We start from the raw sequence: 14,475 nt of genomic DNA on the forward strand, positions 1-14,475 counted from the left end.
AGGTTGTGAACTTTGCACTCATTCTTCTTGGAAAAGAGACTTTACGAAATTCCAATTGAAATTTTCAAGATTATGCAAAGAATTGAGAAAGCTCATCCAGGCAGATGTTCACAACGACAAAGGGTTGAAACATCAGGAGATACATCCGGTCAGAAGGAATAAAAGAGCCAATATACACTTAATGGCACAGTTCTAACGAGTGTGCAGGAGCAGGGGCACCTAGGGCTACCTGTCCATCGATCTTTGAAGGTGGCAGACATATTGAGAGAGTGGTTCATAAGCATATGGGATCTTGGGCTTCATAAATAGAGACATTGAGTACAAAAGCAGGGATGTTATGCTGAACCTTTATAAAGCTCTGGTTTGGCCCCAACTGGAGAATTGCACCCTGTTGTGGTCACCACACTTTAGGAAGGATGTGAGGGTCTTTGAGAGGGTGCAGAGGAGATTTACCAGAATGGTTCCAGGGATGGGGGATTTTAGTTACAAGGTTAGGTTGGAAAAGCTAGGGTTGAGGCCAAATCATTAAATATATTCAAGAAAGAGTTAGATATAGTTCTTAGTGCTGAAGGAATCAAGGGATATGGGGAGAAAGCTAGAACTGGGTACTGAGTTTGGACGATCAGCCATGATCGTATTGAATGGCGGTGCAGGCTTGAAGGGCCAAATGGCCTTCTCCTGCTTCTATTTTCTATGTTTCTATGTTCTCCTTAGAACAAAGGAGATTGAGGGGAGATTTAATAGAGGTGTACAAGATTATGACAGGCGTAGACAAGTTAGACAAGGAAAAACTGTTCCTATTAACTAATGGTACAGGGACTAGGGGACACAGATTGAAGGTTTTTGGGCAAGAGATGCAGGGGGAATACGACAAAGAACTTTTTTACACAGTGGGTGGTAATGTTCTGGAACTCGCTGCCCACAAGGGTGATGGAAGCGGAGACAAACAATGACTTTAAAAACAAATTGGATGGCCACTTGAAGGAAATAAACTTGCAGGGCTACGGGGATTGAGCAGGGGAGTGGGAATGCCTGGATTGCTCTGTGGAGAGCCAGCATGGACTCGGTGGGCTGAATGGTCTCTTTCTGTGCCGTAAATGACTCTATGACTTAGAGCATGGCTACCCGACCCAAACCAGATGGGACCCGCAACATTAGATAAGATTAGAGATACAGCACTGAAACAGGCCCTTCGGCCCACCGAGTCTGTGCCGACCATCAACCACCCATTTATACTAATCCTACACTAATCCCATATTCCTACCAAACATCCCCACCTGTCCCTATATTTCCCTACCACCTACCTATACTAGTGACAATTTATAATGGCCAATTTACCTATCAACCTGCAAGTCTTTTGGTTTGTGGGAGGAAACCGGAGCACCCGGAGAAAACCCACGCAGACACAGGGAGAACTTGCAAGCTCCACACAGGCAGTACCTGGAATCGAACCCGGGCCCCTGGAGCTGTGAGGCTGCGGTGCTAACCACTGCGCCACTGTGCCGCCTTATGTGCCAGGTTCGGGTCAAGTTGGGTTGTTCTTCTGGGTCCGGCACTCGGGCTCAGCTCGGGTTGGGCCGGGTCGGACACAGTGGCAGTGCTGCCTTTTGGTCAGGGAGGGAAAGGGAAGTAAGAGTAAGAGTAAGCATCATTAATTTCTGGTAGTTGAGTCGGGTCGGGTTGGGCACGGGAAAAAACCACAGGACTTGGGCCCGGGTCGGGTTCAGATTAGATGTGGTCTGGTCGGGCTCGGGTCGGGTTTCAATTGTATACCCAAGCAGGCCTTTACTATGACTCTATGGCACACAGGTTAAAAAGAAGATAGAACAAGGGGAAATTAGCAAAGATTTTTCAAAGAAAGAATCATTGACTTGTGGAAACAGCCATGAGAGAATGACATTGTAGCAAACGGGACAAATGCATTAAGAAGTAGCCAGATGTGTTAGGAGAGAAGCAATTGAAGAATATGGTGATAAGGAAAGCAGGTAAAGGTATTGGGCCAAATAACCTTAATCCTGCAACTAAAAAGTCTTGCATTCTTATATAAACATACATGATTTAAAATCTTACATCTCGAACCCTTCTGTGTCTGTCACACATCATTGCGTATAAAGTAAGCAGAAAGGAAGGAACGGATTCTAACCCCTTCCTACAGTTTACATATGTGCTGAATGCATCTCCAGATGCACTAGATGTCCCATTGACACAGTTTATGGTGGGCTGCAGGATACTCAGTTTTAAAAGACAAGAAGTATTAAACCACATAACATAGAATGTAATATTCAGCGACTGAAGTTCAGGTGTCTGTGGCTTTAAAGCTACAAGGTGTAATTTCTCTGCAGCTTTGAATTCAATTACATGCTGATTGCTCACAATTAAATGATCAACGCAGTTAGAGGCCAGAGTAGCTTTCTTTCCTTGTGTGAGTCTTTGAAGTCAAATAAAAGAAAGCTTGAATGCCTTTCTGAAGTCAATTAGAGACTGATAGCAGTCAGTAGATTCTTAGTTCAACTAGAGGTCAGACTGGCTTTCTTTTATCGAAATTTAAAGTTGTGTCCATGTGACACTTAAAGTGTCACGACTACAGGCAGCAGGGTATTTGTTTTAATTCTCTTTGTAAGATAACCAGAGGTGAGATCGACCAAGACTTTAAACTTATCCAAATAATGGTTTTACAAACATTAAGACACAATAGGCTTGCACATAGAGGTGCATACAACCTCAGTGGTATCACTGAAACTCAAGATGGTCAATTCCTCTCCTTTGTGAACATGGAAAAGTTAATAATCCATTGACATCCTGCGTCGTGTTCTTCTGCTCTGTTTCGTGCACCGTGCCTGCCTTTCACTTAGGGATGGCCGTTCTTGTACCATTCTTGCTGAACATTCCATGTTCAGTAAATTTCCACCCTCTCCCTCCCATATTTGCACTGACTGGTGTTACAAAAACAACACCTGGGCAGGAGAAATCGGTTCGCGAAACAGCGCTATGCAGACTTACCTCAGTTGCCCAGGGGCTGCGGGCTGCTTCCTGCGGACCCGTGTGGCGCTCTTCGATGATACATGAGTGAATTTCTTCCCGCTGGTGTTTAAAGCATTCTCACAGTCCCCTAAGGCCTCTTCGTTTGTAGCCTTCCACATGGCCTGCACCACAATTTTACAAATCCAGCCAATCTTCACAGCATGCCATTTTGAACAGTTGGTTCTTTTAACCAAACTCAGCTTCCTTTGCTGGTAAATAATCCAGGGTTCCCGTCAACCCGTCAGCTTCTTTAAAACTGGTCTTGAAAAGTCTACAAAATCCTTCAAAGAGATATCGAAAGATTGTGAATGAGGCAGATGGATCTTAATGTTGGCAAATGTGAGGTCATCCACTTTGAACCTGAAAGGTTAGAACAGAGTACTTTCTAAAGGGTAAAAGCGAGAAACAGTAGAGGTCCAAACAGACTTGGGGGTCCGGGTATCTAGATCATCAAAATGCCATGAACAGGTGCAGAAAATAATTAAAAAGTTTAATGGAATGCTGGCTTTATATCTGGAGGACGAGAATACAAGGGGGCAGTTATACAAAGCCCTGGTTAGACCACACCTGGAGTACTGTGAGCCGTTCCGGGGATCACACCTTAGTAAGGATATATTGACCCTGGAGGGAAAGCAGCATGGATTTACCAGAATGATACCTGACAGGAAAAGCTGTATCGGAACAATGTGTTATCTTTAAGGAAGAGATGCTTCAGGTACAGTGTAGGTACATTCCAATAACGCAAAAGGTAGAGGAACCAAAAACAGGACTCCTTGGATGATGAGGGAGATAGAGATTATGATTAAACAAGAAATGAGGGTGTATGATGCATGTCAGGTGAATTCTTCAAGCGAGAACCAGGCTATATACAATAAGTTGAGACGAGAGGTGAAGATGAAAATAAGACTGGCAAAGAGAGAATGTGAGAATAGAATGGCAATTTGCGGTTGATATGGTGCATCACGTATGTTAGTGAAGTGGGTGGCGTGGAATGGTTGGTCTGCTTGTCACCTCTCATTTTCAGCTCTCACCATTGGCTAGCAGTACAAGTATTATGAACATAAGGTCGCATGTGAAAGCCTCTCCCCGCCAGTACGTAGCCTCTCCATCAGTAAGTGCCTCCCTGTGACGACATACACAAACTGGGTAACCACCCCCCCACCCTGTCCCAGGCTAAACTACTGAGGACTCGGAGGTGGCTGAGCATTCAGACGCATGGCATGCAGGCACACCGGTGTGTGGCTCCACCTTGGTACCCATGACTCAGACCCCAAGCTATGGGCAAATAGCCTCACTGCCTTGTGGGTGTCTCGGGGGAGAAGAAAGCTAAGAGAGCAAATCCCAACAGGAAGTCCGAAGTGGAGTCCTTCATTTATCAGGCAGCTTTCCGGCAACTCCTGCAACAGAGCTGGTGCCAAACAGTGCTGTTTTTTTTTTCCTTTCCTTTGGACAATACTAGCAATGCTGAGAGGGGAGGTCCTGATGCTTGGGCAACCCAGGGTCTCCATACTATTTGCCCAGGCCTACACACTGGAGAGGACACTCCAGCATACAACCCGGGCGCTGTCCATCGTCTCCCGAGACAGACGGGCGCCATCAACATAAAAAGGAATCCAAAAATCTTCCACTGGCATGTAAATAGTAAGCGTGTAGTAAGAAGTAGAGTGGGACCTATTAGGGACAAAGGGTAATATATGCGTACAGGTGCAGGGAAAGGCTAAAATACTTAATGAGTATTTTGTATCAGTGTTTACTAAGAAAGAGGAATTTAACAAAATATCAGTAGCAGGGGAGAGAGTAGAGGCAATGGATAGGGTAAAAATTGAGAGGGGGAGGTACTGAAAGGGCTGGTTTTGCTTAGGGTAGGTAAGTCACCTGGTCTGGATGGCTTGCATCCGAGGTTGCTAAAGGAAGTGGGGATGGAGATGGCAGAAGGGTTTGCCATAATCTTCCAATCTTCCCTGGATACAGGGGAGGTGCCAGAGTTGCAGAGTGGCAAATATGACACCCTTATTCAAGAAAGGGTATAAGGACAGTCCTGGCAACTGCAGGCCAGTTAGTTTAACACAGTGCTGGGTAAGAGTTTAGAAACAATAATCAGGGAAAAAAATCAACAGACTCCACTTGGAGAGATTTGAGTTAATTAAGGATCGCCAGCACAGATTTGTAAAAGGGAGATCATGCTTGACTAATCTAATTGAATTTTTTGATGAAGTCACAGAGAAGGTTGGTGAAGGGAATGTGGTGGATGTTGTCTATATGGATTTTAAGAAAGCATTTGATAAAGTACAAAATAAAAGTCTGGCTAGCAAAATTGAGGCTCATGGAATAGGAGGGTCATTATCCAATTGGATTTTAAAAAATTGGTTTAAGGACAGAAAACAGCGAGTCATGGTAAATGGTTGTTTTTCAGACTGGAGGATGGTAGACAGTGGTGTTCCCCAAGGGTCATTGCTAGGAGCACAGCCTTTCTTGCTGTATATAAAGGATTTGGATCTTGGATTACAGAGTAAAATTTCAAAATTTGATGATGACAACGAACTTGCATGTGTGGCAAACAGTGAGGATGATAAGATCTGCCTGCAAGAGGACATAGATAGGCTAGCAGAATGGGCAGACAGTTGGCAGATGGAAATAATACTGACAAATGTGAGCTGATACATTTTGGCAGAAGGAATAGGGAGAGGCAACATATACTTAATGGCACAGTTCTAAAGAGTGTGCAGGAGCAGAGGGACCTGGGGGTGCATGTGTATCGATCTTTGAAGGTGACAGGACATATTGAGTGGGTGGTTAGTAAAGCATATGGGATCTTGGGCTTCACAAAATAGAGACATTGAGTACAAAAGCAGGGAAGTTATGCTAAAGCTTTATAAAGCTTTGGTTAGGCCCCAGTTGGAGTATTGCATCCAGTTCTGGTCAACACACTTTAGGAAGGATGTGAGGGTCCTTGAGAGGGTGTAGAGGGGATTTACCAGAATAGTTCCAGGGATGGGGGATTTTAGTTACAAGGTTAGGTTGTAAAAGTTGGTGTTGTTCTCCTTAGAACAAAGGATATTGAGAGGAGATTTAACATACAAGATTATGACAGGCTTAGATAAGTTAGACAAGGAAAAACTGTTCCCATTAACTAATGGTACAAAGACTAGGGGACACAGATTGAAGGTTTTGAGCAAGAGATGCAGGGGGAATATAAGGAGGAACTGTTTTACGCATTGGATGTTAGTGACCTGGAACTTGCTGCCCACAAGGCAGGTGAAAGAGAAGACAATCAAGGATTTGAAAAGGAAATTGGATGGCCACTTGAAGGAAATAAACTTGCAGGGGTACGGGGATCGATCCAGGGAATGGGACTGACTGGATAGCTCAGTGGAGGGCCGGCATGGTCTTGGTGGGCTGAATAGCTTTCTTCTGTGCTATGCGGCACAGTGGCGCAGTGGTTAGCATCACAGCTCCAGAGACCCGGGTTCGATTCTGGGTACTGCCTGTGCGGAGTTTGCAAGTTCTCCCTGTGACCGCATGGGATTTCGCCGGGTGCTCCGGTTTCCTCCCACAGCCAAAGACTTGTAGGTGATAGGTAAATTGGCCATTTGTAAATTGCCCCTAGTGTAGGTAGGTAGTAGGGAATATGGGATTACTGTAGGGTTAGTATAAATGGGTGGTTGTTGGTCGGCACAGACTCGGTGGGCCGAAGGGCCTGTTTCAGTGCTGTATCTCTAAATAAATGACTCTATGACCTGGACTCCAAGTGTTAAATTATGAGGGTTGCATTCACTGGAATTTAGAAGGTTCAGGGGTGATTTGATTGAAGTTTTCAAGATATTAAGGGGAACAATTAGGGTAGATAGAGAGAAACTATTTCTGCTGCTTGAGGAGTCTGGGACTAAGGGGCACAGCCTTAAAAACTAGAGTCGGATCCTTCGGGAGTGAAATTAGGAAACACTTCTGCACACAAAGGGTGGTAGAGGTACAGAATTCTCTTCTGCAAATGGCAATGCTAGATCAATTGTTAATTTTAAATCTGGGATTGATAGATTTTTGTTAACCAAAGGTATTAAGAAATATGGGGCAAAGGCAGGTATATGAAGTTAGGTTGAATATCAGCCATGGGCTCATTTAGTGGTGGAAGAAGCTCAAGGGGCGAAATGGCCTCCTCCCATTCCTACGTTCCTACCAACTAGACAGAACAGTAAACATAAGAAGATGTGTGGGGCAGTGGAAGTGGCTGTGCATGCAAAAATGGGTTTGCTCCAAAATTCTACCACTGGCTCCGCTGAAGAACGCACAACATAATAGACTTCAGCGGGCTGCTCAGGTGCAACTGGGAAGGAGCTCTGCCAAATAAGATGGAAAGCCCAGCTGTGCCGGGAGGAAGAGGTGGGGAGTGCGAACAAATCAGCCCATGAAAGAGACAATGCGTGACCAACAGCGTCATGATTCATGAGCCACTAAAACTACATTGCCTGTTGAGCTAAGATCCCCCTACTCAGCCAAGTGAGTGGACATCATTGTAACATTAGAAGTGCAAATATCTCTGGAGCGGTTAGACATTCCCCATTATTCCAAAGTGATCTGGTATGCGAGGAACAGAACTCTGAGAAGGTCGGCATGCCAGCTAACTTTCCTGAAACTACATCACAGACTGTGTGCAGGCTTTTAGAGTTTTAAGAAAATATCTCAATGTGACAGCTACCAACTGAGCCAAAACGCACCAATTTAGAACATCTGTTTTGTTCAAGATGATATCAAGTTTTCACTACTTCTGCAAAATAGAAAGCAAAGATGTCTATTTTACATCACACTTACTTTTAACCTTAACATCTAAAAAGTAAGCAGTTGGGAACATGTGAGTATTGATGGTATGACTGTACATAGCTCCAGGGAATAACAGTCACTCATATACAATTTTGTAAGGCAAACCAAGAAGAACCTAAAAAAAGTTTTGGGGGGTGGTGGGGGGAAGTGGGTGCATGGGGTGGGATGTTTCTAAGTTGTAAACAAATGGAGATATGCAAAAATAACAGGCTAAAGTGCGTAAGGTTCATACAGACTGTGAGAAACAAAGGTTTATGCCAGTTGTGGCTCAGTTGGTAGCATTCTCATCTCTGAGTCACAAGGTTGTGGATTTAAGTCCCTACCCTGAGACTTGAGCACAAATATCAAGGCTGACACTCCAGTGCCATTACTGAGGGAGTGCTACACTGTCAGCGGTGCTGACTTTCAGATGGTAAACTGTGGCCCCGTCTGCTCTCTCAGAGTGGATGTAAAAGATCCCATGGCACTCGTCTGAAGAAAAAGCAAGGGAGTTCTCCCCAGTTTCCTGCCCAATATTTATCCCTCAATCAGCATCACAAAAACAGATTATCATGTCATTATCACATTGCTGTTTGTGGGGGCTTGCTGTGCACAAATCAGCTGCTGTGTTTCCTACATTACAACAGCGACTACACTTTGAAAGTACTTCATTGGCTGTAAAACGCTTCGAGACGTGCTGAGGTCATTAAAAGGTGCGATATAAATGCAAGTCTTTTTTTCTTTAATAGTGAAAGGCCAACAAAAAGCGAGGGGCAAACAGAAATAATGATAGAGAGTGAGACAAGCAGATACAGTTATAAGAAGAAAAATACAATTTTCAAATAACTGTGAGCAACGTCAAAGGAAATCAACTGGTAGATTTGAAATTGCCCTGAGGAGGAAATTGCTCTTAATCGACTTGCTTTTAAGAGAAGGAACCGGTAATGGATACTCTTTCAGTTGAGATTCATTATGCAGAGTATTGGGCTGCAAAATAGTGCTGCAGTCACGAGCTTTAAATACTGTGGCCCATTTGGGACAATTGCAGCTGATAGACCTGTCCGCAACAAAGCCAGGCAAACACAAGTGGGACCTAGCTTGTAGCTACTGCTCAATCACCAGTCCGTTAGTCTGAGGGGTTCAGCTCTTACTGAAGTGCCAGGAAAAGTCCTGTCAGTATTGTAAGCACGCAATGCTTATAATAAATGCAGATCCTCTGTCAGAAATGGTTTTAATAAAATATTTGCAAGCCACAATTGTGACAGTAGACATTCCAGAGACTTAGGCATAAAAATCAAGGCTGATACTCCAGTGCAGTACTGTGGGACTGCTGCACTATTGGAAGTGATGATTTTCAGATGAGATGTTCAGCTGGATGTAAAGTATCCCATGGCAATATTTTGAAGAAGAACAGTGTAGTTATCCCTCCTGCCCAATATTTTCCCCTTAATCAACATCACAAAAACAGATTATTTGGTCATTATCACATTGCTGTTTGTGGGATCTTGCTGTGTGCAAAGCAGCTGCAGCATTTCCTACATTAAGTTTGGCAAGTTTCGGGAACCTTGGATAATGAGGGATATTGTGAGCCTAGTCAAAAAGAAAAAGGAAGCATTCGTAAGGGCTGGAAGGCTGGGAACAGACGAAGCCCTCGAGGAATATAAAAACAGTAGGGAGGAAATTAAGCAAGGAGTCAGGAGGGCTAAAAGGGGTCATGAAAAGTCATTGGCAAACAAGATTAAGGAGAATCCCAAGGCTTTTATATGTATATAAAGAGCAAGAGGTAACCAGGGAAAGGGTTGGCCCACTCAAGGACAGAGGAGGGAATCTATGTGTAGAGCCACAGGAAATGGGCGAGGTACTAACTGAGTACTTAACATCAGTATTCACCAAAGAGAAGGACTTGGTGGATGACGAGTCTAGGGAAGGGAGTGTAGATAGTCTGGGTTATGTCGTTTTCAAAAAGGAGGAGGTGTTGGGCGTCTTGTAAAGCATTAAGGTAGCTAAGTCCCCAGGGCCTGATGGGATCTACCCCAGAATACTGAGGGAGGCAAGGGAAGAAATTGCTGGGACCTTGATAGAAATCTTTGTATCCTCATTGGCTACAGGTGAGGTCCCAGAGGACTGGAGAATAGCCAATGTTGTTCCTTTGTTTAAAAAAGGTAGCAAGGATAATCCAGGAAATTATAGGCCAGTGAGCCTTACGTCAGTGGTAGGGAAATTATTAGAGAGGATTCTTCGGGACAGGATTTACTCCCATTTGGAAACAAATGAACTTATTAGCGAGAGGCAGAATGGTTTTGTGAAGGGGAGGTCACGTCTCACTAACTTGATTGAGTTTTTTGAGGAAGTGACGAAGATGATTGATGAAGGAAGGGCAGTGGATGTTGTCTACATGGACATCAGTAAAGCCTTTGACAAGGTCCCTCATGGCAGACTGGTACAAAAAGTGAAGTCACACGGGATCAGAGGTGAGCTGGCAAGATGGATACAGAACTGCCTTGGTCATAGAAGACAGAGGGTAGCAGTGGAAGGGTGCTTTTCTGAATGGAGGGCTGTGACTAGTGGTGTTCTGCAGGGATCAGTGCTGGGACCTTTGCTGTTTGTAGTATATATAAATGATTTGGAGGAAAATGTAGCTGGTCTGATTAGTAAGTTTGCGGACGACACAAATGTTGGTGGAGTTGCGGATAGTGATGAGGATTGTCAGAGGATACAGCAGGATATAGATCGGTTGGAGACTTGAGCAGAGAAATGGCAGATGGAGTTTAATCCGGACAAATGTGAGGTTATGCATTTTGGAAGATCTAATACAGGTGGGAAATATACAGTAAATGGCAGAACCTTTGGAGTATTGCCAGGCAGAGAGATCTGGGCGTACAGGTCCACAGGTCACCGAAAGTGGCAACGCAGGTGGATAAGGTAGTCAAGAAGGCATATGGCATGCTTGCTTTCATCGGTCGGGACACAGAGTATAAAAATTGGCAAGTCATGCTGCAGCTGTACAGAACTTCAATTAGGCCACACTTAGAATATTGCGTGCAACTCTGGTCGCCACACTACCAGAAGGACGTGGAGGCTTTGGAGAGGGTACAGAAGAGGTTTACCAGGGTGTTGCCTGGTCTGGAGGGCATTAGCTATGAGGAGAGGTTGGATAAACTCGGATTGTTTTCACTGGAACGACAGAGGTGGAGGGGCGACTTGATAGAGGTTTACAAAGTTATGAATGGCATGGACAGAGTGGATAGTTAGAAGCTTTAACCCAGGGTGGAAGAGTCAGTTACTAGGGGTCATAGCTTTAAGGTGTGAGGGGCAAAGTTTGGTGAGGATGTGCAAGGCACATGGTGAGTGCCAGGAACGTGCTGCCGGGGGAGGTGGTGGAAGCAGGTACGATAGCGATGTTTAAGAGGCATCTTGACAAATACATGAATAGGAAGGGAATAGAGGGATATGGTCCCCGGAAGTGCAGAATGTTTTAGTTTAGATAGGCATCAAGATCGGCGAAGGCTTGGAGGATCGAATGGCCTGTTCCTGTGCTGTACTGTTCTTTGTTCTTTGTTCTGTGTTACAACAGTGACAGCATTTTTAAAAAGTACTTCATTGTCTGGTGGTTGTGCAAAGTGCTATATAAATGCAAGCCTTTTTTTTAAACTTTGCCCTTGAGTTATGTGAGCTGTAAGGAATGATCCACTCCCCAAAACATCCCAAATGAATTCTCTGAAGAACAAAAAAAAAACCCAGAGGGTTAGGAGAGATATCTAAAATCACAGAATGAAAAGGTAGATTTTGAAGAGAGTTTTAAAAGTGAGGAAAGACCTGGCAAGGAGTTGGAGTTGAGGGAGCGAGTTTATGTTAGAGAGTAGGGACAAGGTGATAATTATTCTCCTCTTCCTTTGGTCCAGACTTATGTTCTTGTTGTGTGATTTTCACCCAAATTAAACACCTGAACCCAAGATTTATAGAATAGTGTAGCACAGTAACAGACCATTCGGCCTATCTTTTGAATGGTGAGTCCCACTTCTTCTGCTCTTTCCCGGTATTGCTGCAATCTTGTCTCCTTCAGCTGTCTGATTAACTTTTGTAAGGCTAGTTTTGAATCTGTACCACCACTCTATCAGGCATTGCATTCCAAATCCTCGTTGCAGAAAAAAGTTTTTCCCCACGACGTAATGAAGCAAAACATGGTCAAAAAAAATTGGATCTTGCTCAAGTGTTGGGATCTGCAGCCCGATGGAGCTGGGAGCCAGATACGCATTTCAAAATCATCAAGTGAGCCGCAAATGATTATGCTACAATGCAAGCTGTTTGGCAAAGAAAAAGTTGAACCAACCCATACAGAAGAATTTCAAGTACTTATACTCAGTAAATTCAAGCAGTTCCCATGTTTTGCCTCATCCTCCTTCCTTGCACTGTTTCCCCACACCATCTTTCGACTGGTCCTCCCTGTGCCTTTTCCCTATCTTAGCTTGAAAACTTGGAAGCTGAAATATCATTAGGTTCCTGGGCCTGGAGGATTGGTTGAGGCCCATTCCTGATTGTCCAATCAGAAATCAACCTCTTTTCACCAATTGGATGGCAGCTTCCTGCAGGCCAAGGTCAGGGACTTTGACAAGCTGAAGCTTCTTCTTCAAATTCGCATGCACAATGGTGTGGCATTGTCACAGGCCTCAAAGGAAAACTTTGCCCATTGACCAAGTCTTCTCCAGCTCCACTCTGGTAAATAAAGACTCAGTGAAAAATGTACCTCAGAACAGTTCAGATGCATTACGCAAGCAACTCTTAGCCCAACCTGTTCTAATTGGTTTCTAAAGGTTCTTGTTTATTGATCGCTTATTTAGATATACCTTCTGCTATCTCCAGACTATCTCTAGAGTCATTGAGTGAGGCTGCGTGAGAGGTACAGGCAAAGCATGAGTGGATCACTAGACCAACCATTGTTACAACCTGAACTTCAGGAACATAGCAATTGTTAAATGAGAAAAGACCAGTCCGTGTCACTTGTCTTCTATCAGTCTGATAGTCTCATGATACAATGATAATGGAATTATTGACTAATCATAGCGATCAATCTCTAGCAATTAATCTACAACAGATCCAGACACAATGTGTGGAAAATCACTAACGGTAGAGAGCTTTGGAGACTATAGGTCCAAAGTCACCTGTTTCTCCTCAGATTACTCGTATACTTTCAACCCAGTGACACATAGGAGGATCGTTATCAAAAAAAAATTGACAAAAATCAGGTGGGGTATAAAATGGATGTTGATCCAATCCCATCCGTTTTCCAGTGGATGGTTTAGGTTAAATATAGCCATCTCAGTTCCAGACTGGAATGATGGAGCTATCTGTAAGTAAGCAGTTCAAGGTTACAAAGAGAAAAAAATGGCAAGTCTGGAAATTTAAAACAAAGTTCTAATCCCATTTCAAACATAGGGGTAATATTAACCTAACATGCTGACATTGCTCTCTGATGGCTTCAGTGGAGAGTAAAATCAGGCAGGATATAAAATCTGCATTAGCCCTGAAACCGTAGGTTCACTGATGGGCGGGATAGGTTAGAATTATCCCCAATGTTATGATTTTTGGCCCTGATCAAACTTCTGCACCTTCCCACCATTTGCCATTTTCGTCGTGATTCATTATTCAAATTCCATTTTAATAACCAATAGATGTCAACGTTTAATCAATTCCATGCTCAGATTTCCTGACAGCACTTTCAACTGAACTCAACTCATTTTCCTGCATGAAGACCAGTGCCGAGAGGGACCATTAATTGTGCTGAATATAGAGCAGATTTAATTATATCCAAAGCACTTTTCTGAATCTGCTAAACCTATTCTAAATTACCTAAATGATCCAATCTTAATTGTGTTCATCTGCCTTTCAGAATCATCTTGGGAAAGTTTGAATTTGGTCCCCCAACTTAATTAAATTGTTCAATCCCATTTGTAGCTGCAATCACCAATCATTATTTCTTTTCATCTGCTCAGGCCTACTGTAACACACTTCTCTATAAATTATTTTCCTTTGACTGGGCGGAATTTAATGACCAGTTAATCTGTATTTAGCTGATATTTATTCAGTGAGAATTGTCCAACAAGACACCTGGAAAACTCCCTGCTCATTTCCAGATAGGGCTGTTTGCAAACATCTGAGCCATTGGAATGGATAACTAGGTTCTGGGTTTTACATCCCATGCAAAAGACACCACTTCTGACAATGCAGTACTCCCTCAATACTGCACTGGAGTATTGGCCTAGATTACTTAAAGTCTTGAGTTGGAACTTGATCCGCAACCTCTAACCAAGAGGTGAAGTAACATTGCTGACGCTCAGCTGTACCTCATCACCACTTCTCTCGATCCCGCCACTATCTCTAAATTATCAGACTGCTTGCCTGACATCCAGCACTGGATGAAGAGAAATTTCCTCCAAATAAATATTGGGAAGACCGAAACCATTGTCTTCGGATCCCGCCACAAACTCCGTTCCCTCGCCACCGACTCCATCCCTCTCCTTGGAAACTGTCTGACGCTGAACCAGATTGAGATGAGCGTCTGACCACATATCTGTGCCATCAGCAAGCATCACCTAACTGCACCCTTGCCTTCGCTAACCTGCTGCTGAAACCCTCATCTATGTCTTTGTTACCTCTGGACTT

This window comes from Heterodontus francisci, chromosome 22, assembly GCF_036365525.1.
Source record: "Heterodontus francisci isolate sHetFra1 chromosome 22, sHetFra1.hap1, whole genome shotgun sequence".
Lineage (NCBI taxonomy): Eukaryota > Metazoa > Chordata > Chondrichthyes > Heterodontiformes > Heterodontidae > Heterodontus > Heterodontus francisci.